Source organism: Amphiprion ocellaris, chromosome 8 (assembly GCF_022539595.1).
Source record: "Amphiprion ocellaris isolate individual 3 ecotype Okinawa chromosome 8, ASM2253959v1, whole genome shotgun sequence".
Taxonomy (NCBI): Eukaryota; Metazoa; Chordata; class Actinopteri; family Pomacentridae; genus Amphiprion; species Amphiprion ocellaris.
Window position 1 is genome coordinate 35,583,766 of NC_072773.1, and position 22,516 is coordinate 35,606,281.

The 22,516-nt window shown below is 38.6% G+C and overlaps 1 long non-coding RNA gene across 1 annotated transcript; it reads left to right on the forward strand.

The window, feature by feature from the left end:
* Positions 1–6,197: 6,197 nt before the first annotated feature.
* LOC111570894 (uncharacterized) lies at positions 6,198–20,412 on the forward strand. Its single transcript, XR_002746316.2, has 3 exons — positions 6,198–6,358; positions 7,757–7,829; positions 20,048–20,412. It is a non-coding gene; the product is annotated as an uncharacterized LOC111570894 (long non-coding RNA).
* The last annotated feature ends 2,104 nt before the right edge of the window (positions 20,413–22,516 follow it).

The window sequence follows — 22,516 nt, forward strand, 5'->3', positions numbered from 1 at the left end:
GGCAAGAAAATTCTTGTAAATCTTTTCAAAAAATGAGTAAAAATCTTCCAAAAAAATCCTAAAATAGCTAAAGTGATTCCATATATATCAGTAAAACTTTTCATATTTTCTTTAAGAACATTCACATAAAAATCAACCAAAATTCACTGGATTTTGGTTGATTTTTATGTGAATGTCCACATACTTGGACTTGAAATGCTGCAGCAGGCTTCAGCTCTGATAATCTCTGAAGTGGTAAAAAGAAGGAAAAAAACACTCCACATATCAGAGAAATGAATCTGATGTTGAATCCATGTTTGACCTTCATGAGAACCAAAAGCAGATGACCTTAAAACTCAGTTCATCTCAGAAAAGAAATAATTTGAGCAGATATTTCACAACCAAATGTGGCAGAAGAAGAAGCCATTACTTTTTGCCACCTTGCAGTGGGCTCTTTTATAACTGAACTGAACTTAACAAGCCATTAAGCTTTTAAAATCTGGCAACAGCAGCTGTATCTGCGTAAACATGAATACAATACGTCTTTCTCACCTGTGCACAACTGATAACAACTCACACAAAGGGGATAGAATGGGTGAAACATTGGCTACAGTTCCTCTTCCTGCCTCCGCTCAGTTTACCCTGCCAGTGCAACCCTGAAATGCATACAGAGAAAGTTTGATATAGATAACAGCACACAATAGCTAAATAAAATCCTCAAGTTGCTGTGCCTGAGAGAAAGGTGACTTTTGATTAAATGCCAACTTACAAGGCACCAACATTACACTTCCCTGTGTGGTCTTCTCAATGTTTTGGTTCAAATTAGAGGCTACAAAAATCCGTTTTAAAAAGCATGCATATTGGGTATGGCTTCAGTATTAAATAATTAGTAAAATGCTACAGTCAAAAAAAACTTCATTATACAGGTACTTCTAGACATATTTAACAAGAATATAGTGGAGACTGTTTATCACAATTTGATCTGACTTTTATTTTGAGTTCAAAAAGTAATGCATGCCTATTGGGCAGGACTTTAGTATTAAATTAATTACAAAATGTCAAACAGGTTGGAAATCATCACAGAGGTACCTGGGGAAATACTGGACTCGTATATGGAGGAGTTTGCTGAGAGTTTTAAAAATCTGCATTCATAGCAATGCATGATTATTGAATATAAATTTATAATTAAATCATATTTTTAAAATGTTGTTGTAAAACGACTTGAAAATCATCATAAAGGCAAATGCTGCAGTGAAGGATCATGAATATAATGACCAATACGTATTCTGACAAAGGAAAATTAAGGAAAAAATTTATAATTTGGCTTTAAAAAAATCTTCCATCCCTGTGCAGATGTCTCAGTTTACGAGATGCACATGAATGCACCATTAAAGGGCACAACGTCAGTCTGCTTTAATAAACAGTTCATGCTTAATGGTTGTCTTCCTCTCGTACTGAGAGAAACATTTGTGACTCACCATTGATCAAAATCATCGTAAAGACTTCATCATTAATGTTTGAGGAACTAAACTACTTGTAATTTCAGTCGTGTCCACTGTGCCCGTTTTACCACTAAGCTGCTGTCACTGTTGTAGAGAAACAGACGAATAAGAAAAAAAAAGCGAAGAAGAAACGGTCGCCATGTTGGTTCACCTAGGACAAGTTCACGTGCGGCAGGTTTGTTTATTCACCGTTTGGCGTTTAAGCACCAATAAACTGAATAGTTAGCTAGCTGAAACTACACCGTAGACTCTTTTATTCACATTGGAAGGCAAATTAACGAGTCAGAAGTTTGGTTTTTAGGGAAATGACACGTTTCTCATCTTAAATATGATGTTTCTGTTGATTTTGTATGGAAGTGACTAAGCTAATGCTACTGCTAAAACAGCTTCTCCGCTTGTGAAATAAATAAATAGGTCCCATTAAGCTAACCAAATGGCAGGAACATTTAAAGAAGATTCAACGCTGACTAATTCCCAGTTAAAATGATGTTCCATGTGCTAAATCACAATAGCATCTCTGAAGCTAATCCATGCTAGCTCTCGGCTAGCCTCGAAGCTAAATTGAAATGAATGCTCAGAGAGAACCGGGAGAAATAGAACAGCAAGCAAATCCTGCTTTATTATCCAAACGAGCGCCTGACTGATGTTTTAAGACAGAAACGACGTGAACTTTGTTAGAATTCTCTGCACCTGATGTAAATCTATCGGCTGCTGCTCTCTGTAAAGAAGAAAACCAGCTTTTTCCTGCCAAACTCCACGGCTCCAGAGTGAGAGCTTCATATTCGGATGGTTTCGGGTTAATCTAACCTACCTAACGATTATTCCCGTTACAGATGAATCCAGTTTTCCTTCAGTTGTTGTGTAATTTAGTTTGTAAACAAAGACAACCAAACCATTGCAAGTTCCCAGAGTTTTGCTGAGTAAATGAGGGCACATTTACATACAACACAAGAAGACTGGACATGTAGCGTTACAGATGAGTTTTATAAAGTTAGATTAATTAACCTCCCGTTTTGTTAACAGTATCAGCTATGCTTTGGTTTTCTGAATGATCATGGCTCAAGGGTGCACTTGTTTAACTGGGGTCCGTTTCACGAAGCAGATTCAACAAACTCTGAGTTTAACCCTGAACTCTGAGTTGATCTACTCTGAGATAGAAAACTCTGAGTTTCCGGTTTCACAACGGCTGATTTGAGTTGGTTTAATCAACTCGGAGTAGTTTCACCCGGAGTTAAGCGCGTGCACCACAACTCTGAAAAGCCAGTATCAATGGAGCGCCGATTCGACGAGTCACCATGGCAACGGGGAAGCGGAGGACTTCACCGTTTGAATTGGAAATCTTAATGCGCTTATATAGCGAGTTTGAACACGTTTTTAGAAAGAAGTGCAGCCCCGCTTCAGCTGCAAAAGAGAGGGAGACGGTGTGGGAGAACATTCCTGCCCGGGTCAATGCGTAAGTGTAAATCACAATAATATTACAGAGAAAACTGTTTAAATAGTAGACTATTAAGTTATTTCATTTAGGTGCAATCCTGCAGGGGAGAAGCGCATGTGGCAGGAGCTTAAGATGAAATATAAAAACATTTTTAAAACAGGTAAGAAGTCGGCATAATCTCATGGAGCTACCTCATTTTGATCATGTTTTACATTGTAAAGTAGCCTAAATATTAAGTGGCTGTTTGACTGTGCAGTGGTTTTATCCCACACGTAGCCTAAATGTCTGCATCCATATCATGTTCTGTTAAATAATTAAGCCTATTTAAACTGACAGACTTCTACTCAGCCAACTATATATATATATATATATATATATATATATATATATATATATATATATATATATATATATATATATATATATATATAGACACAGAGAGAGAGAGAGAGAGCCTTGATGGCTCTGACAGGTTTATGTCCAGGGAAAACCACAAAGATGGTAAAAGTCGTTTCAGATCCAGACACACATTTCTGACCGTCCTGCATACAGTTGTCTTACTGAAGTGCTCTGCATCTCTGACATTATATAAAAAACTCCCATTTGCAAGGAACCGCAGCACAACACACAATATCTGCTGGGATGTGAGAGCATGACTGCGGTTGGTCATGTTGTAAATGTAAGGACGGATGAGTTTGGATGTAGATTATGGACTGTGACGTGAAACGGTACCGCTCTAAAAGATACTTGTCGAGAAATGCGAGAACATCTATGCGCGGTCTGATAACAATCTCCTGACGAATATTTAATTCTCTGTGCAGTAATGCTGCTCCTTCATCCACTGGATTGTTAATAAAAGGACGTCATTTTGACACACGGCAGAACTAGACTTCGCCAAAACTCGCCAGCTGACTGAATGAATGAGGAAATGAAATGGCGTGTGGCTGAAAGAGGGCGGAGACAGAGAGAAACTGAGAAAAACCTGGTCCCAACCAGGTTAGAGTCAGAGAGTCTGTTACTACGGTAACTGACCGAGAGTTTAAGTTACCCCTCTTTGTGAAACAGGCTAGAGTTACTCCTCTGTCTCGGGTTTGAGTTACCTCCCTTTGTGAAACAGAAAACTCTGAGTTTCCCTCATTTCAGGGTTAACAAACTCAGAGTTTTCACTAAACCTGCTTTGTGAAACGGACCCCAGGAGTTGGTTGATTGTGTTAACACGTTTTCACTATGACTGTCCCTTTAGATATTTGCTCACCAACAATGCAGTTGCTACCGTTTCTAATCATACAAATCAACTTATTACACGACTTAAAATTTGCCTAGTATAGAATTGAGTATGCTGAATAGAATTTATTGTTTTGTTTATTTCAGTATGTATTAGCTTCGACTTTCTCTACATGGTTATTCACTTCTTTTTTAAAAAAGAAATCAGCAACCTCTTTATGTTTTCACCATACATGTGTTTGTATCCACAGTGACAGATATAATCAATTATTAGTGTTTCATCCTAACTTGTTAAACGGAGTTTAATCACCAGATCACCACAACTTTGGATTCAGCAGCTCAACTTTATTATTATCGCTCATTAGCACATTGCAGATTACCTCTTTCTTGAGCTAAAACTACAGTCCCACATAGTGGAGATCATAAGTATAAGCAACCTGTACATAATAATTATCCTTTGCATAAAGAGATTAATCAATACCGTTAGATTTATCTGGCCCCATTGGTTTCAGAAAACAAGGACTTAATCGCTAAGATTTGCTGTTGTAGTGTCTAAATGTTTCAGTATTTGTCTCGTATTGTTTTTGCCTGGTCAGGGTGGTTCTACATCCAATTGTGGAACTTCTTAATAAATGCTGTGTTCCTGGAGTATGCTTGATACCATCCTTTTTTTTGCTGTTTGCTGCAGGTACATCAGACTGTCTTGCTATCTTTGCTAATCTATGTGTGGTCTTATGATGTCCAGTTATTTCTCTGTTATTTTGCTGCTGAACAGTAGAGAAAGGCTCTGCCCTGCAGTGCTGTAATTGAGCTGCAGATGGTGACATACCTCCACAGTTTTTTTGTCCTGCTGATTGCAATGTCTACAACTACTGGATTCACTGCTGGTGTGGAACCTTATACTTTCTGTGTAATGTGCATGTCTAGTAGCTGTGTTTATTTATTTTTATTAACCGTCTACTTCTGGGGAAATGGCACAGATCTTTGTCGTGCAACAGTTGTCGCACTCATCGAAATGCACACGTCTTTGGTGTTTTGCTTGCCTGCGCCCCTAAAAAGTTTTGAATATTATATCCTCTCACTCATTGTCTGTTATAATAATGATCTTAACACTCACTTTTAGCATCCACATTTTAATCGTTGTAGCTTTAACAAGTAGTGACTCATGTTGGTTGCTTTTCAATACAAACTCAGCCCGAAGAGGCAAAAATAGCTTTTACTGTTCAGTTACAGATGTGGTGCAATCTTTTTTTTTTTTTTTTTTTTTTTTTTTTTTAGTTTTGTCTCCCATGTGTGCTCTTCTGTTGCTGGAGACATCAGATCTTTGAGAATCAAAACTGAAAATGACCATGAAGGTGGTCAGATGTCATTCAGTTTTCTAGAGGACAGAAGCTAGGGCTTGAAATGCAGCATAAAGGATGACATCTAGTGGCTTATAAAACGTACAGCAGCCCTTCAAGCGTGTTATCACAACACCTTGCTAATTTGAAATGCTTGACAGTTTCACGTGACCAAGAAATGTGTGCATTAGAAAAAAAACCTCTTGTGTTCAGGTGTGCCCCATTAAATGTTGATGTTAATGTACAATAATTTGCAGTAAATTAATCAAGAAATGCATTGTGTCAAAAACATGATTTAGATTTTCCTATAACAAAATTTTAGATGACCTCACTGTCAGTGAAGAACAATATTCATTAAATGAACCCTGTTATCTTGTTTCCTGAAATTGGTGGATATGTATCATTTTATTTTATTATACGTGTGTTTTTCCCCTAACATGCTATCTGCTCCATACTCTTCAGCAACGATCAAAGTAAACAAGCCACCATCTAAATGGCATCTCAGCTGTAAGCCTGCTCAAAAACACTTGCTGCTCAGCGGCTTTTCTCCTGCTTGACAGGACTTAATTACAACTTTCTTGAACCACTCATTGACATAGCGTTGAAGTGTTTATATTTAAGTTTGTCTAAAAGGCAACTTTTGTCCTGCCAGAGGTACAGTTGAATGCACAGAGGTTGAATTAATGCTGTTGGAAGTGTATTTGGATATGTAGATGATTGTGTGTGTAATCTAATGTTAGAAATTGTTTTTTCAACTCTTCACAATAGTTGTGACGGCAGTTTTTAATTCCACTTACCTCCGGATTGTCGATCCAGCGTGCTTCTGCTGCAGCATTCAACCGAGATGAAGTGGGAACTACCAAAGCTTCAGTTATTTTGTAAGTATAACGAACATTACAAAAAGAATCTCTAGAATTCTGAACTGTGCTTTGAGGAATTTTGAATAATTGTCTGAATTTCTCTTCTGTCATTGTGACCTCTGTTCATAATACCAAAATTTGTTGATCGTCTATTCAGACTTAATATATAACATTTTTTAGTTTGCTATTTTTTTTTTTTTTACCATCACCCACTATCAGTGAGCAAAGGATTTCAAGACATAGTGGAGATGCAATGTGGTTTAAGATTCCAGGGCTTTTCTGAAGTAAGTCTTTTCTTCTGACAAAATATGTTATTATTTTAAATGTAGAAATGAAACCTAATCTGTGATGATGTAGGTTTTCTCAGTTTATAGCGAAGTTATGCATGACATCAAGCCTAATTTTTTTTTGTTTCACTCATCTAACTGAAGTATGTTTTTGAATCTGATGTTATTATTTTGCAAATGAACAGATGCACAGAAATATAGATTTAGGCCACAATGTAAAGCATTGGTTGAAGAATTTTAATGAAAAGAAAATATTCCACTAGACCTGAGCTAGACCTTTTAGCAGTTTGTAAAGTAGTAGAACCCACAGTGGATACTCTGGCAAATACATGCATACAGAGATGGGTAAAAAGGTGCTACTCTATACCAAATGTATAATGTGTAAGTTTCTTTAACCATTTTGGAACCTCCTCCCCTGAGAATCGTTGTGTAAAAACTAACAGAAACTGCTATTATTCCCACTTTGCAATACTATTTTTCTCTTTTACAGACTCTTTAGTCAAAACCCCAATTACTGTCTTGTCTTCTAGCAGGAGTGACCTCATTTGTAACCATGATGTTCCACAGTAATTATTGAGAGAGAACCACAGGGCCTGTATTTTTGCTCTAGGGGCTAATTTGCATATTAATTGTCATTAACACAAGAAAACAAGTCATCATAGCTCTTTTGTCATGTTTCAAAATTGTTATTATAATTATTGTTGTTGTGTTTATTACTATTTAGCAGTAGACGCTTGAACTAAGATGGGTCATATTTGATTTATTGACAATTTGCTGTGTTTTTTGTCTGCAGTAATAAATAATTTGAAATCAGAACATTGATATGTGAAGGTTTTCAAACATGCAAGACAAGTAGCAAAGCCTGAACTGCATACAGGGAATTAACTTGACAAGCAGTCTAATGTGATGTTTTTTTGTTTTTTTGTTTTTACTGTTTATTTTTATTTTTTAAATTACTGTACTTTTTGGAGTGTTTCATGTTGTTATCCTGAATGGTGTTCAGGTGTACTTGCTGAAAATTAAACTTAAGATTTTAGTTGAGAGTTCAACGAAGCATTTTGTCACTAAACGGTGAAAAATAATGCAAGCAACAGCTTTCAGGTTCTAATTTTGTTTTATTTCTGTCCAGGTTACACTATGTGGAATTTCATGAAGGAGACTGTTCTGAGGAGATACCAGCGTAACAGAGTTTTACAAGACAGGTAAAAGCAGGCCTCTTGTTGATATTTTACATTGGATACCCCTTAGTAAATATTCATATATTTTTCCATTAAATTATGAAGATCAAAAAGTGACATCAAGCACTTAGAGTTAAATGGTGGGCTGTGTTTTCTTTTGCCACAAGATGGCCACATATTACTGTTTTTTAGCCCTTTTAAAACATGGAAAAAAGACAGCTTTGCCATTGTGTTATCAGAATGAGAAGTACATCACTAATTTGAACTTGGAGTAAGCAGAGATTGGATTACAGTGTTGCTGCAGCTGTTCTTTTATTTATTTATTAGCATGTATCAGTCATTTGTCTGTGATATAATGGACAGCCAAGTTTATCAAAACTAAAAACCTGCGTTTGGCACAGCGTTTAGAATGGTTAAACAAGGGACATAATATTTCCTGATTTTTATTTACACTTGTACATCTTATAGTTACATTGTTGAATAAAAAGCTTGTGTCAGCCAAGCTGAGAGTTCCTTTTTCATGACATATAGACACATTTAAAATACAGTACAGACTGAGTGATAATGTCAGTGTTACAATAAATCAAACAAAAATCTGTGTCATTGAACAGATTCTTTTTGTCAAGAAACCGTCTGTGTCGCAGCAGTGTCTGTCTGATCCTCAGACCCCAGCATGTGTGAGGTTTCAGTCCATGTGCTGAACCCAACAAGCAGTAATGTTGAACAAATGTAACCTTTCAGCCTCTTTTGTGCTGCGATGAGATGTTTTTGGCACTCTGTAGAATTCCTCGATGGCTCACTCAGATTCAGCTTTGACCCTCAACCATCTGTTACCATCTCCGGGGTTAGAAGGCTACTGAATACTGCACATGTTGTTGGCCTCAGGGTGTGGGCAAAATATTTTGGGATAGATGCTGAGATGAACTGTGAGGGTAGCCATTTGGCCAATGCATGCACCTTTCAAGTTCAGGCACAGTTGAACTGACTTTATATGCAATGAATCTGATGCAGTCATTTCATCTTGCGCTGGCTGCTCTCTTTACAACTGCATTTGCAAAATTGCTTGTATGTTTGAATTAATCTTTCAAATCCCGGTGTAGTAACAGTTTCTAAATAAAGTGACAGCTGACGGCTTAGCTTAGCAGACAGGGTAATGTTCAAAAAATGAAAAAATATGGTGATATTTATTAAGTGTTGCTGTATGCCACCCTGGTATTAGTCAGGGCTTTGCTGGCCAGGGCAGGTTCTGCTGCTGGGAAATGGAGTTTAAACATAGCACAGGTTAGAAGCTGTTAAGTGGCCCCTCAGCACCGGGTCTGACAATGCATATGAGCAGCGTTTAGCACCACTTTGGTTCTGAAGAACATGATTTAAGTGTGCCAAGTGACAGCCACAGTGACTTCATGCCAGACGTCCTCCATCTTGCCCATAGCCTTTCACTTTGCACTCCTGGGTGTGCTAATCACCTCCTTCAAATAGGGCCATGAGATCACAATCACATTTTCTTGTTGTAAAAGACCACTGTGAATGAAAAGAGCTGCAGGTGTGAAGTCGTGTTCGTGACATTAAATGTGTTCACTTGTCACCCCCTCAACTTTTTCCAAACAGGATTATAGGCCGATGAGATCTCATTGTTACAATTCAGTAATTTACAGTTCAGTATTGCAGTTTTATTTGCGTTCATACGGACATATGTGAGTCCACTTGTTCCATTGTTATTTTTATTAAATATACTACACAGTGTGCTTGATCTTTATTGGTTAGCACTGTGCACATGGCATTGTGGCATGTCTGGTTTTGCTTTTATCCAGTGATCCATTATAAAAGTGGATTTTTTTTGGTTCCATGTGCTGTTTTAGGAAAAGTTGTGCAGCAGTGTGTAGCAGAAGTGCTGAAAAATCAAACCTAGATAACAGCACAATGGAAACGGACAGTAGTGAAAATATTAATTTTCACTTTTTGTTGTGCTTTTTAAGACGGGGTGCAGTATGCCAGTGCACATTTAGCTTTCTTTTGGGGGAAAATAACACCTTTATCGAAATGGGCTCTGTGGTGCTTGCTGATGTCATCATCACCGGCATATATCTGTGTGTGTGTGTGTGTGTGTGCGTGTGTGTGTGTGTGTGTGTGTGCAATGAGGCAGGCTCTTCCCGTGTGGGCATCAGGGGACAAAGTAGTCTTTATGCAGTGTGCCGAGCTCCAAGGCAGAAACATTGTTGAGCAGTAAAACATTCAGTAACTGAAACCACATGTTCCAGAGTGTACGACAGACAAACACAGGCAGCCTCTGCAGCTCCACATCAGGAGTTGGTGCCCTATCATCAGGGGCTCAGGGGCTCCATTTTGACTCCAATGCAACTCTCTTGTTCAACATTGTGTATTTTATATGTATCAGGAAACTAAAATCAAGAACAGATTGCCCCTGACAAAAATGCTGCAACAGATGGGTGTGTGAGTGAAGAGAACAAAGGCTTAAGTTTGGTTTGACACATTTTAAGTCCAACCGAACATGTCATTTGCTGCTGAAAAGATTTTATTTTTTAAATTAAAGATGTATTCCTTTATTCAGCAGCTGTTTAAGAAAATGTGCACCTTTCTTGGTTTGATTGTCCAACAGTATAACATGTAGACACGTGTAGATTTTAAAGTGTCTCCTTGCCAACAGCCAATGGCTTGCAGACACGTAAAGATTTCAAACATAATTGCCACTCAGCCATGGAAATACTGCATCAAGAACATCATTATTGATCCACATAAGGTGAAATGGTTCTGCTAGTTTGTAGGCAAAAACACTTGACCATATCTGGAACAAGATCAAGTGAGCTGGTAGAGAGTTTAGATAACATTATGCAATTTCTGAACATTTCCCCCTCAGCTAAATGAAAGTTGTTAATAGTAGTTTCATAAAGCCAGCGTGACCAAATACGTTCTCACAAAACTCCCGTGACACTTTTCCATAGCATCTGTGCATGTTTAAACTTGTGTTTTACTCTCCAAAATCCCAGCGGATGAGTGTTAACAGAGCTACAGTGTTAGCTTAATGGTGGCTGCCCAAATTATTGGAAAATTTGTCAGTTGCAGTGTTTTCCTTCATAAAACTGATGTGCAAGCCGGAGCTGCTGATTCACTGCTGTTCAGTGTTGTGTTTCCATTCTTCTCCCGGTCCAACAAACTTTTACAGTTCCCTCATAGATCTGTTACTGAGTGTACGCTGTGGTAATTAGCAAATTGCCTGGAATTTTCACTTGATCCCCTAACCTTCGCAAATCATGGGGTTCTCTATGTTGAAATGCCTTAAACTGCTGCTGACTCGCTAGGAGGTCAGCCCTAATTAAAGGGACAGTGTACCACATTAGCCATGCATGGAGTCAAGCCAGTAACAGCGCTTAGATCCGTCAGCCCCCGAGGTTAAGGCTGAACCTTTGACCCAGACCCAGTGCTCCAATTTCCCTCCACCTTCTAATGCTTGCTCAAACTTTACGTAGCTTAGCTGAATGTCGGCTCGTTTTTACCTGAACTTGATGTCTCATTTAGTCTTTTTCTGTCTGTGCTTCTCTTCTTGTCTCTCTCAAACCTGTAGTACTTCTCAGTTCATTTTAGGGAACAATTTGGCTGTAAACAATCGAGGCTGAATCTTCTTTCTGAAGTTTTTTTTAGTAGTTTTTTTGCTTTTTTATGTCATAGTTGGAGATGTCGTTAGTCGTGAGATGGCGTTAATAGGGTTCGGTACTAATTGAAAGACTAATACTACTTTTATACCTGTGCATGCAGTTTGTAGGCTAATAAAAGTCACTAATTGTGATTTTGGTCTGTATGATAAGATCTCTAATAGACTACATAGAATTTCTTGAGTCAAAATGCCCCTGAACTTTCTCAGTCTGAGTCCAGTGTAATTCATTTGTGTTTGGTAATCTGTGTCTTTAACCATTTAGCTTAGACCCATGATGGTGTTTTGAAGTGCTGGAGTTGTGTGTCAGGGGCCATGTTTGTGTTATTGCAGATCCTCTGAGAGCCTATTGTTTGAAGACCTCACAGGTTCCCACTAATCTAATTGGCCACGGATGTCCCAGCTCAGGACCTTTCTCCATGCTCTGGGGATTGACAGAGCTGTTCAGGTCTTGAAAAGTCACTTGTCCAAATACAGCCTTGTTTAATTACAGCAGGGGGATGCATGCATATCATCGCACACAATCCTCCCAAGCCCAATAAATGCCCAGTCTAACTCCTTTCAGACTAGATATTCAACTCCACCTCCAAAAGAATCTCTATCCAAATAGGAACTGGATTTGGGTCTCGTCTCCTCCTTACTCCAAAGCCCTTAAGCACCCTTCACTTCTTCTCTGTTCACCTTCACGTTGCCAGTGACATACCTCCCAGTGGTTCTCCATCCAGTGTAAACACATGGAGATTCTCCTATGCTATTACTTACACTGTGCTTTGCTGACCACCCCCCCCACACCCTCCCGTCCCCAGCCAATCCCTGACCACCTCAGCCTCCACCTCTATATTCCGAATTGCCAATCCCAATCTAATTTATGGAATATTTTGGAGGTAACAGTATACGGCGGCAGGGGAGATAACATCTCCAGGCCCCTGTGAAGGACAGGAACTCAGCAGTGTGTGCTTAATAACATAAACTGCTGAAAAAGGGCCCGGGCCGGTGCATTGGCAGAAGAGCAGGCCAGTGAGACGGATAGAGGCAGAGCAGAGAGAGGGGACCCAGTGTTCTGGGGTGGGGTGGGGGTAATTGAGACCATGTGAGCCTCCCCCAGTAGAGGGATTAGAGAAGAAACGGAACTCTCTTAGCCCCGAGATTGCTTTCAATTAGATGCGCCCAGAGCAAGGGTACTGGGGAGACAGGGAGGGTGAGAGACCAGCGTGGCCCAAAACGTCTGGGTGAAGGAGGGAGGAAAGGTGAAAGAGAAGTTAGGGTTGTGTTCCCACTTCCTCCTCTTCCTGCAAGTCACTGCCAAAGTCTGGGCTGTAAGGGTCACGTCTGTGTGTCGCAGGACAGAAGAAGCAGAATGACAGCATCACTGCCAACCTCATTTTCCTGTTTTACATGGCATTCATCAAGGGAAAGTCGAATAAGGTTGCTTTCTCTTTCCAGTGATGCTCTACCCTCAAATGAACATTCACATATTTGCGTTTACTGACTATTCTGGCCTCATATTTACTACACCAAACACCGCCTTCTGCAGCTACACTTAAAACCACATAAACAGCCATTAGCTCACACATGTGCTTTTGTCATATTGGTCAGTAAATCTGTTTGTTTCATTGCATACACACAAAAATATTGCACGTTTTAATTACCCTAATGCAGAAGTGTCAAATTCATCTTAGTTCAGGGGCCACATTCAGCCCAATCTGAACTCAAGTGGGCCAGACCAGCAAAATCAGAGCATAATAACCTGTGAATAACCACAACTCCAAATGTTTCCTTTTGCTTTAGTGCAAAACAGTACATTCTGAAAATGTTCACATTGAAGGAATAGTATTTTTTTTTTTTTTTTTTTTTTTTACAAAACATCATGAACAACCTGAAATTCCTGAAGAAAATTAAGTTCAACTTCAATAATGTTATGCCTCAGTTTATCATTTCCACATTACAACTTCCAGATCACAGAGTGTCTACAAAGGAACACAACATTTAGTCACAGGTATCTGGAACTGAACAATATCGTGTTTTACTTTATGATCAAAACAACAAAAGTCAGACAATAAACAACAGGACAAAGACATTATAAAAATGAGACACAAAATGACAAAAGAACAGTGAGCAATATAATATTTTACTTTGCGATCAAAACAACTTGTCATGGTCGAGAAATGATTTTAAATTTATAGTTTTTCTAGTTTACAATCTGCAGTTAATGTCTTCTCTGTCATTTTTACACTTGACTAAGTTGTTCTGCAGGCCGGATTGGACCCTCTGGAGGGCCGGTGTCAAACATGCGGCCCGCGGGCCGCATGTTTGACACTCCTGCCCTAATGTCTCTGATGCTTTTTCACTTTATATTTTTCCAGAACAGGAATTTCAACCCACAAAGTGCAGCATAAATGTAGAGTACAGCTTGAGGAGCTGGCTCGTCAAATGAACAGCTTTCAGTGTTTGCATGTCCTCGGAGGGAATTCTGGATATAAAGGCTGGTGTCACAGTGACATCAGCGATAATCAGAGATGGCACACTCACACTGGAGCGGGTTTTCAGTGCCAGTTTTATCACGTCGCTTCAAGTTTGAACACCTGGAGCAGAACAGATGTAACTCATGCAGGCAACTTCAACTTTTAAGTCATGACACTTGTGTATGTGACAACCGCTGGGCATGCAGCCCGCTGCACACACCGAAGGTTTAACCCCAGTGTGTTCTGCAGCCGTAAATTGTCTGCCTAATGACCTGGAGCTGGCTCTTTTTAACATCATAGCTGTCATACATCAGTATTGATGTGTTGTGAATGTTACAGACATACGTGCCTTGTCTGTCTTTGGTTTGCTCAGTTCCCCTGCTGACTGACGTTTTTCACAGCGTATTACCAAACTGAGGACGTAGAATTAAAAAGGTCATATATGGAAATTGTGAAAGAAATTAGGTATGATTAGTGTCTGAACTAAAAACAAAATGCTTGAGGCAGTTGGAACAATTCAGCAGTTCACAACAGAAGATAGTCAGAAAGCAGAGTAAAAATGTGAGCATGTATAATGATGTGTGGCCACCTCGAAGAAAATATCCATCACAGTACAAATTAAGTTACGTCTCAATGACTGGTGAGCAACTTGGAAAAGTATGTACTGGGAGATGGGAGAGATTTATTTAGATTTTCTTTAACTTTTGCTGAAGTCTTGGCTAATGAAATGACATGTTAAAAAATGTTAATGAATACATACATAAGTAGAAATGCATTTGAAATCAGATAATATAAGTCATCTAAATTTAGTTAATGAGTATAAAACCCCACATATGTTGTAAATGGAGTCTTACAAGGCATCACTTCATTCCATGTCTTGCCAGAGTTCTGGCGTTTTTGTATGAAGTTCCACTTCAGCCCCTCCTTTTTTTTTTTTTGCCCAACCATGGAAAAGCCCTGATTGTTTAGAATTTGATGTTTATTTTCACAGTGTCTAAATGTTTTGGAGAAAACCCATCGCCGTAAAAGACTGACAGGTCAAAATCTATATGTTATGCTTTCAGCATCGTTTAACTCGGACTGAGGGGTTTATATGCATACAGTTTCATTCCTGCTTCTGCTCCTGTCTACTTTAAAAGCAGCCTCCTTTGGGCATTTCTATATAATTTTCCAAAGGTCATAAACTCTCACTATGCTTGACGAAGTGTTGCTACACTAAGAGGCTCAGATAACTGGAATCACTGCTTTAAAAGATGTTGGTGACAACTGGTGTTAAATATAGAACTGGGTGTTTGTTTCAATTTTTAAATGGTGTTTTTTTACCAATGCCATTTGCATCATCAGAATAATGCGTTAAAGTCCCAGAGCCTGGTCTTATTTAACCATTTAAAATAGCCACGTGCGTTACTTTGATTAACAACTAATGGAATATGTATTTCAAACCTTGATGCATGGTGTGTGCATGAATAGAAACACCTTGTATTATAAAACTTAAATAGATCTAGGTCAGCAATTACACAATATAACATCAGCAATTGAAAAAAAAGAGTTTAGTACCTTGCAATTGCATCTAATCCAAAGTTCAAACTGTTTTGTTGATGTTTTTACTAGTTCATGCTGTCCTCTTTGTCTGACAGTCTTGCTCAGAAGCAGCCCAATGTGACTTTATATACAACCACAAACAGCAAACATGTGAAACCCAAGATAAATGTCACATTTTTGGCAGGAAAAATGACATCTGCTAAGCAACTTTAGAAAATGAAATTCCAAAGAAAAGCAGGAGAATTTCTATTAGTCTACTAAACAAACTGTTATTCCTCTATTCCACAATAATTAAGTTAATAAGCAGCATAAGGCCTTTGCTAGTGAAAGATTTTAATAAATAATGTACTAAATTAGGAATGTCCAATAATATCGTCCCAACGATATTATTGGCCCAATATTGGCATAAAAATGTAATATCGGTCAGTACCGTTATTGGTTTTTTGCCTGTTATGAAAACCAATAAAATAATGCCTAGATTTCGCCGGCATTTACCGGCTCATAGAGGGAGGGAGGGAGGGAGGGAGGGAGGGAGAGTGTGAACTGTTGTTTGGGACAACAACAACAAAGAAAGAGGCATAAATATGGCTTTTTTTCCCCATAGCTTAAGTTGAAATAGTTTTCTTATTTTGCACAGACAATGTTTACATTTGGAAAGCCTTGTTGCATCTGAGAATGCATCCAATGGTGAATCACAATAAAATGAGGCATGATGTGTTAATTCCACCACAGGAGATATGTGATGTTATCTAAAATTGGTTAACTAGCCCACATATATCGGGATTGGTTGGACGATATCGGCATATCAGTCATTGGCAAAAAAGCCAATGTCGGACATCCCTATAATAAATACATTTTCTCATCCTTGCACTTCAATATAGTACAGTTAAAATTTTGATAGCATATTGTGGCAAATCTCCATCACATTTTAAAATGAACACGCAATGAACATTGGACTGAAGCTCAACAGTAAAAAATACATGTATTGAAAATTAAATCATTTTTGCAATGTCTGTCAGACAAATTACAATTAGATGTTTCCAAATTGTTTAGCTCATAAGTGTGCATGTGATGAATCATTTCATATCAAGAAGCTCATCCTCCTGTTCTTCATAATGTCATCATTTTTTCCACTGTACCTGTTATTGCGATGGTTCATTTTTGCAGCTGGTTTTCACCAAAAACTCCACATCTCCACACACTAACCCTTATAGCTAAATGGTTCTACATAGTTGGCTAATATTACTATTTAATCATAGTAAAGATGTCTTCTTGCTAATGGATGAACTCGCCTCTTTGATTTGGAGTAAATATCTAATTGTTATTTTACTGACACATGTTGCTGTTGAGATTTGGTTTGCAATATATATTTTTAAAGTCAAGCTTCAGTTCAATATTCACAGTATGATTGATTTAAAACATGTGACTGAGTATTACCATGAGACACCATCAAAAGCATGACCGTCACAAAAAGACGAGGGCATGAATTTGTAAAACCATTGACCTAACAGTTTAAACCCTTGGTCAGACACGCTGAAAAATGTGTGAGGTGTGGCTGTTTAATAATGACACTGGGCTTACGTCAGTCAAACCATGTACCTGAATCTTTTAGTATGCATCAAGGCAAGGATGAACAACCAATGAAAGTTTCTATTTGCTCCAATTATTTATATTGAATTCCATCGTTATTTGATAGTCACACCTTTTATATATCCTCAATTGCAACTTTTTCAATATGATAGTTGCATTGTTTCAAATTGTGATTTCAGTTTTTAATAGATTAATTGTGCAGCTTTACTCTACAGTACCAGCAGATTAGCTACAACAATGGACTTTTTAGAATAGCAATAACTTGGAGAAAAAACATTGTCAACATATGCCAGCCATCTCCCTGTGCCCTTGTATTTTTATTCTGTAAATATTAACCAGCCAGTAGCAAAAATAGGAAAAACACTGACTGTGAGGAACCAAATTCTGACACCATATAAACACGAGTTCTGTTTTTAGTATTTAGCATTTAAACATCACATGCAGAGTGTAAGTTACACTGAGTTTATATTTCCCTTCCTGAGCTCAAAGGACAGACTGGGGAGCTCTGAGTGTACCGGGTTAAAGGCCAGAGTCACTGTCAGCCCCTATGAGGTAATTATGTGTTTGTGTTTATAGCGTGTTGACTCCCCACTCTGTCTCTCCTCTGCACTCCATCTTTCTGCCTGACTCCCCCTCCACCTCCACCCTCCTCTCCCTTTCTTCCTCTCTGTTCTTTGCACAAGTCATCTCCCTCTGGGAAGAGGTGCCTGAGATGTTGGTTCAGCCATACATCTCTGTCAAAATCTCTATGAATAAATTAACCTTTTAAAGATTAGTCCACCCTAATACCTCAGGGTTTTTTAAACAGAGGAGCGGAGCCCCTACAGCCCCCACCCGTTCTACGCCAAGCCTCACCAACTTGGTGTTAATGCTGGAACGAGAACTTTTAAAGGCATAGACATGTTTTTTTCTTCTTGCTTGCTATAAACAACAATAGACTACAATGCTATTGCTTTTAAGACGATCTCTGTTTTAATTTTGATTCATTTAAAGATTTGTAATCATGTTGTCCTGTTGAGACCTGTCTACTAAAAATTCAGTTTCTGTACAGTCCGTAGCTTTATCAGTTACGTTTCAAGGGAAGCGTGTAGTCTCCCGGATTCCATTTGTTTGTGACGTATAAAAACGTTTCTAATCAACACATCTTTAACCTTTATTTTATCGCTTTAGTGTCACTCCTTTTTAGCAAACCTAACATACATCAGATGGTGCAGAAGCTTCAAACATTTTGTAAAAGGCTGTATTTAAACCCAAACAATGATATTTTCCTAAAGCTAACCAGGTAGTATTGATGCCTAAACTTAATCAAGCTTCTAACATGTAGTTTATGTTGTAGAAAGGTTTATTTGATCCCAAAGAATGAAATTTTCACAGACTGAACTTGGCAGTTTTAGTGCCAAACCGTAACTGAAGAGCGAGAAAAAGGAGACTTACGTTTAAGAATAATGCTCCCTGGGTGAAAGTCTTGTGTCAGACTTATGAGCTAATATTTAAACTTAGACCTGTATGTTGAATGTCATACAGAATGTATGAGTTATTTGACTTTAAAAATGTTCATCTAATATGACATTGGTTCTGACAGAATTCTAATCATCGTGATGCATCGAACCACAATGTTTTGCAAACCTCACTGAAATGTCCAGCAGATTTATGATCAGACTGTGATTAAATGTCTACTTTATCAACTTTTTTTTTTACATTAATTGAGACTGAAGATTAACCTGCTCATCTCTGCAACACATAATGATTGTTCACACTAAGACAGTTTTAATAAAATTATTAAAATCATTGCTTTCTTTTATTCCAAACTATCTTGACTTTGGAAAACTGTAGAATCTATATAATATCCTTTGTTTTGCCTTTTTGAAATCTGTTGTCTGGAAGTTTTCTTTTAATTAATGATGGTCAGAATGGCAAATCACAAAATAACTATACGGCCACATTACAGTATACACTCAAGCTAAACTGTCTCCTGTGAAAGAAAATTAATAAGAGAAAAATATGCAAAATTACAAGAATGGCACAATGGTGTGGGACTCTTTCCTTTCTTGCTGTCATCCAGGTGTTAATTAATGTTAATAAAGTAATTGCACCCTGCCAAAGTGTAATACGTTCATTACTGATAACATTAGAAATGAAAAAGCATGCAAATTTCTTTGCCTTGGCATAAATACTGCACATTTGCCATTACTGTTTTAGAAAGTTGGTCAGGTGACTTTAACTTATATAACTTTACTGTCCCTAAACCTGTCCGTAGTAGGACAACACATCAGCACCTCATTGGCTGAAAACGATACTGGTGTGTGTTATTTCAAAATGAGAAGAATCAGATTTTATAGACAATTTAAACCTTTCAGCTGCACAAATTTAAATATGTTTCCTACAATCTTTTTCAACACAGCTCTGGGAGAAAGCCCAGTAATTTTTGTTGTTGCTTTACATAAAAATGTCTCCTCAGGAACTGGAGTAAGATTACGCCAAAAGCAGGGAGCATTTGGATCAGACTCCCTCCGGCGTTTTTTTTCAGAGGCTGGAGGTATTTAGATGGCGAGCAGCACCTGGAGAAGCTCCAAGCACCCATAGGCACTCAGGCTGAGTGCATGTGACTCAGGTCTGCTTTTAAACCAGGCATGTCGATGCCCCAACATTCTGTACTTCTGAACAGATTTGTTGCATTTTTGACTCGGACTCAACCACAGACAATATTTACTACTTCCACTGAAGAACAAGACATTTTGTCATTGTTTTAGAAATGTGAAAAAGTGTGCCTTGCAGAAAAGCATATTTTTTTTAACAACCAAACATAACAGTGGTCTCTTGTTGGCAATTGGGCCAGACCTATCCACCTTGGTTTTTCAAACAAATCAGGATAATTATGAAGAACAGGTTTTAGGTTGAAATTCCTTGGAAAATAAACCATTTTTGACTGAGAGAATATGACATGTATTGGCTATGTCACTGGTTTTGGGTTTCACTCTCAGGGCAAGCAGAGGCGTCTCCTGGACTTCCTGAGCTCGAACTTGTGCCAACTCGTGTACTGGAGAACTACAGGTCCCTCCTCCTCTATTTTGGGTGGGGAGGTGAGATGAGGAGGGGGTCAACGAGAAAGAGATGAAGGACAAGAGTTTCTCCATTCCACCAGTCCTGCTGGTCCTCAGTCTCCCCTGTTCGACCTCATCACTCAATCTTCGTTTAGCCCCTGACATGTTTTAGCCAAGCACTCCTGAGCTAATTTATGTCTGTAAAGACAAGCTTGGCAAAGGGGAGCTTCCAGTAAAAGGCCACTGCCTGAGCCATTGACCCACACTGCGGCAAAGTGGCTAATTTAATTTCTTTTAGATGGGAGAAGGAAGCAGTAATGTCTCTATTACCACAAGGGGGGGGGGGGGGGGGGGGGAGAAAAAAAAAATCTGCCATCTTGGAAAATTCTGGGTTCCTCAGATGTTCTCCTGGTTGAGGTTTTTTTTTTCCCCTGCCCCATACAGACAACTTTTGATGAGAGTCAAGAGGGTTCTGTTAACCTTTGCTAAGGCATCTGCAACGGTTGACAACATGTGGCTCCCTAATACACGAAAGACATCCTCTTATAGTAGAAAGGCCAACGCTGCAGAACACCACCCAATTATCTTTGCTGGCCTCCAGACAAGTCTACAGTGCCCTTGAGATTTATGGCCTGAATTCCCACGTCTAATGGTAAAGTAGAAGTTATTAACTTTTCAAAGTAAGCCTGTCTCCCATACCCATGCACCCATGTCCCCCTCCATTATTGTGTCTGCACAAGTTTAGTTTAACTGCCTGATTAACAATGCCTACAGCTGCTCTACAAAACAGGAGACTTGGGCAAAAAATGATTTTATTGCTCCATTTTCAAGCAGCTGATGGGGTTATATGATCACACTACTAGTCAATATCAATCAAATCTTGAGCCTGTGAGATCGATTATTGCCTTATATCTGGCTCTCATTGGTTTTAACATGGGACAGGAGACAATTTCTGCCTTTTCTCAGTAGGAGGCTCCAGAGATCACAGAATGCCCCCGTCTCTAACTAAGCCGAGTAGCACAGCCCATCTTTTGGTCTGTTGCCCTGCCCCTACACTGCTGGACCCATAGCAGCAGCAACAGTCCACATATGGAAATGCTTGATTTGATATAGTGTCATTTTACTTTGCAGAAATGAGTATATGCATGTTCTCCCCCTTTCTGCAACCCGCCACCACTATAACACATGGAGGGGGAAATGTGATCGTGGTTACTACCAGTGCTATTAAAAAAAAAAAAAAAAAAAAGCAGGCTTCTTATTAAATGGTTATCTACTGACACAAGGACAGTATAGATTGGGACTTTATATATCTGATAAGAGGACATAATAGAGTATCTCTTGTAAAGCTTACATAAAGGTCACATGGGTTTTTCATTTGGTCCTACGTAATAGACATCAGTGCTTTGCATAAACGTTGAACAGTAAAGGAAAAAATGACATTCATTCATGAGAGTTTAATGCATTTAAGTTTTAAATATTTAAGTCTGTAAGGATTAATTAAATGTTAATATAACATAAAGTATGATTATAATCTTTCACACATGTATCACAGCATGTGTTTATTTCTCTTCATGTACATTTTTTTAAATTTAAGTGCTCAGTTCCTGAAGTTTATTTTTTAATGTCTGATTTTTTTTCAAGCTATCTTTTCTACACTATGCATTCACAGGAAACACAGTTCTAGTTCCCTATTGCAAGCCTTTGTTTCAGAAACTTGAACCATCTCCATGTAGTATTTTGAGAGTAGAAACCCTGCAAACTGCAAGGCTGTGACAGACTGTGGAAGGACTGATGTGCATTAGTGTTCTCAGCCTGTAAGCAGAAGGCTGCAAGGAAACTGTGTGTTTGGGAGGAATCCAAGATCCGTACGGTACAGCACCGCACATCGCCAGCCAAGTTCGCTGAAAACCAGAGGATAAAGCAAAAAGTACAATGTTATGATGTAAGCCATCAAACCTTCAAAATAACAGTGCCAACTATGATTTCCTGAGATTTCCCAGAATTTTTTTTTTCAAGCTGCTGGTAGTAAACGTCATTGCATCGTCAGGAAAACTATATTTTTCCCCTTTTTGGGCCGCTAGCTGTTGTGGAAAAAAGTTCCTGCTCCAAGTGGTCAAATAATTGCAGCTTTTTCAGCTTCTGTGTACAGCCCGCCTGCTGAGATGTAAGCAAGGGCCCAGACAAAACCAAACAAAACAACAGTAAGCAGGCTCAACACACTTGATTGCCTATGCAGAGACTGAGGAAGTGCAACAATGTTCTCTCCAAAACATGATGTGCATGTTAAGGAGAAACATTTTTCTAAAATGTGATCACTTCATTAGAAAGCCCCCTCAACTTAATATTTATAGAATATGTTTGGACATTTTTCTTTGTAATGTTACACATTTTTCCAAGATGTGCAGTTGT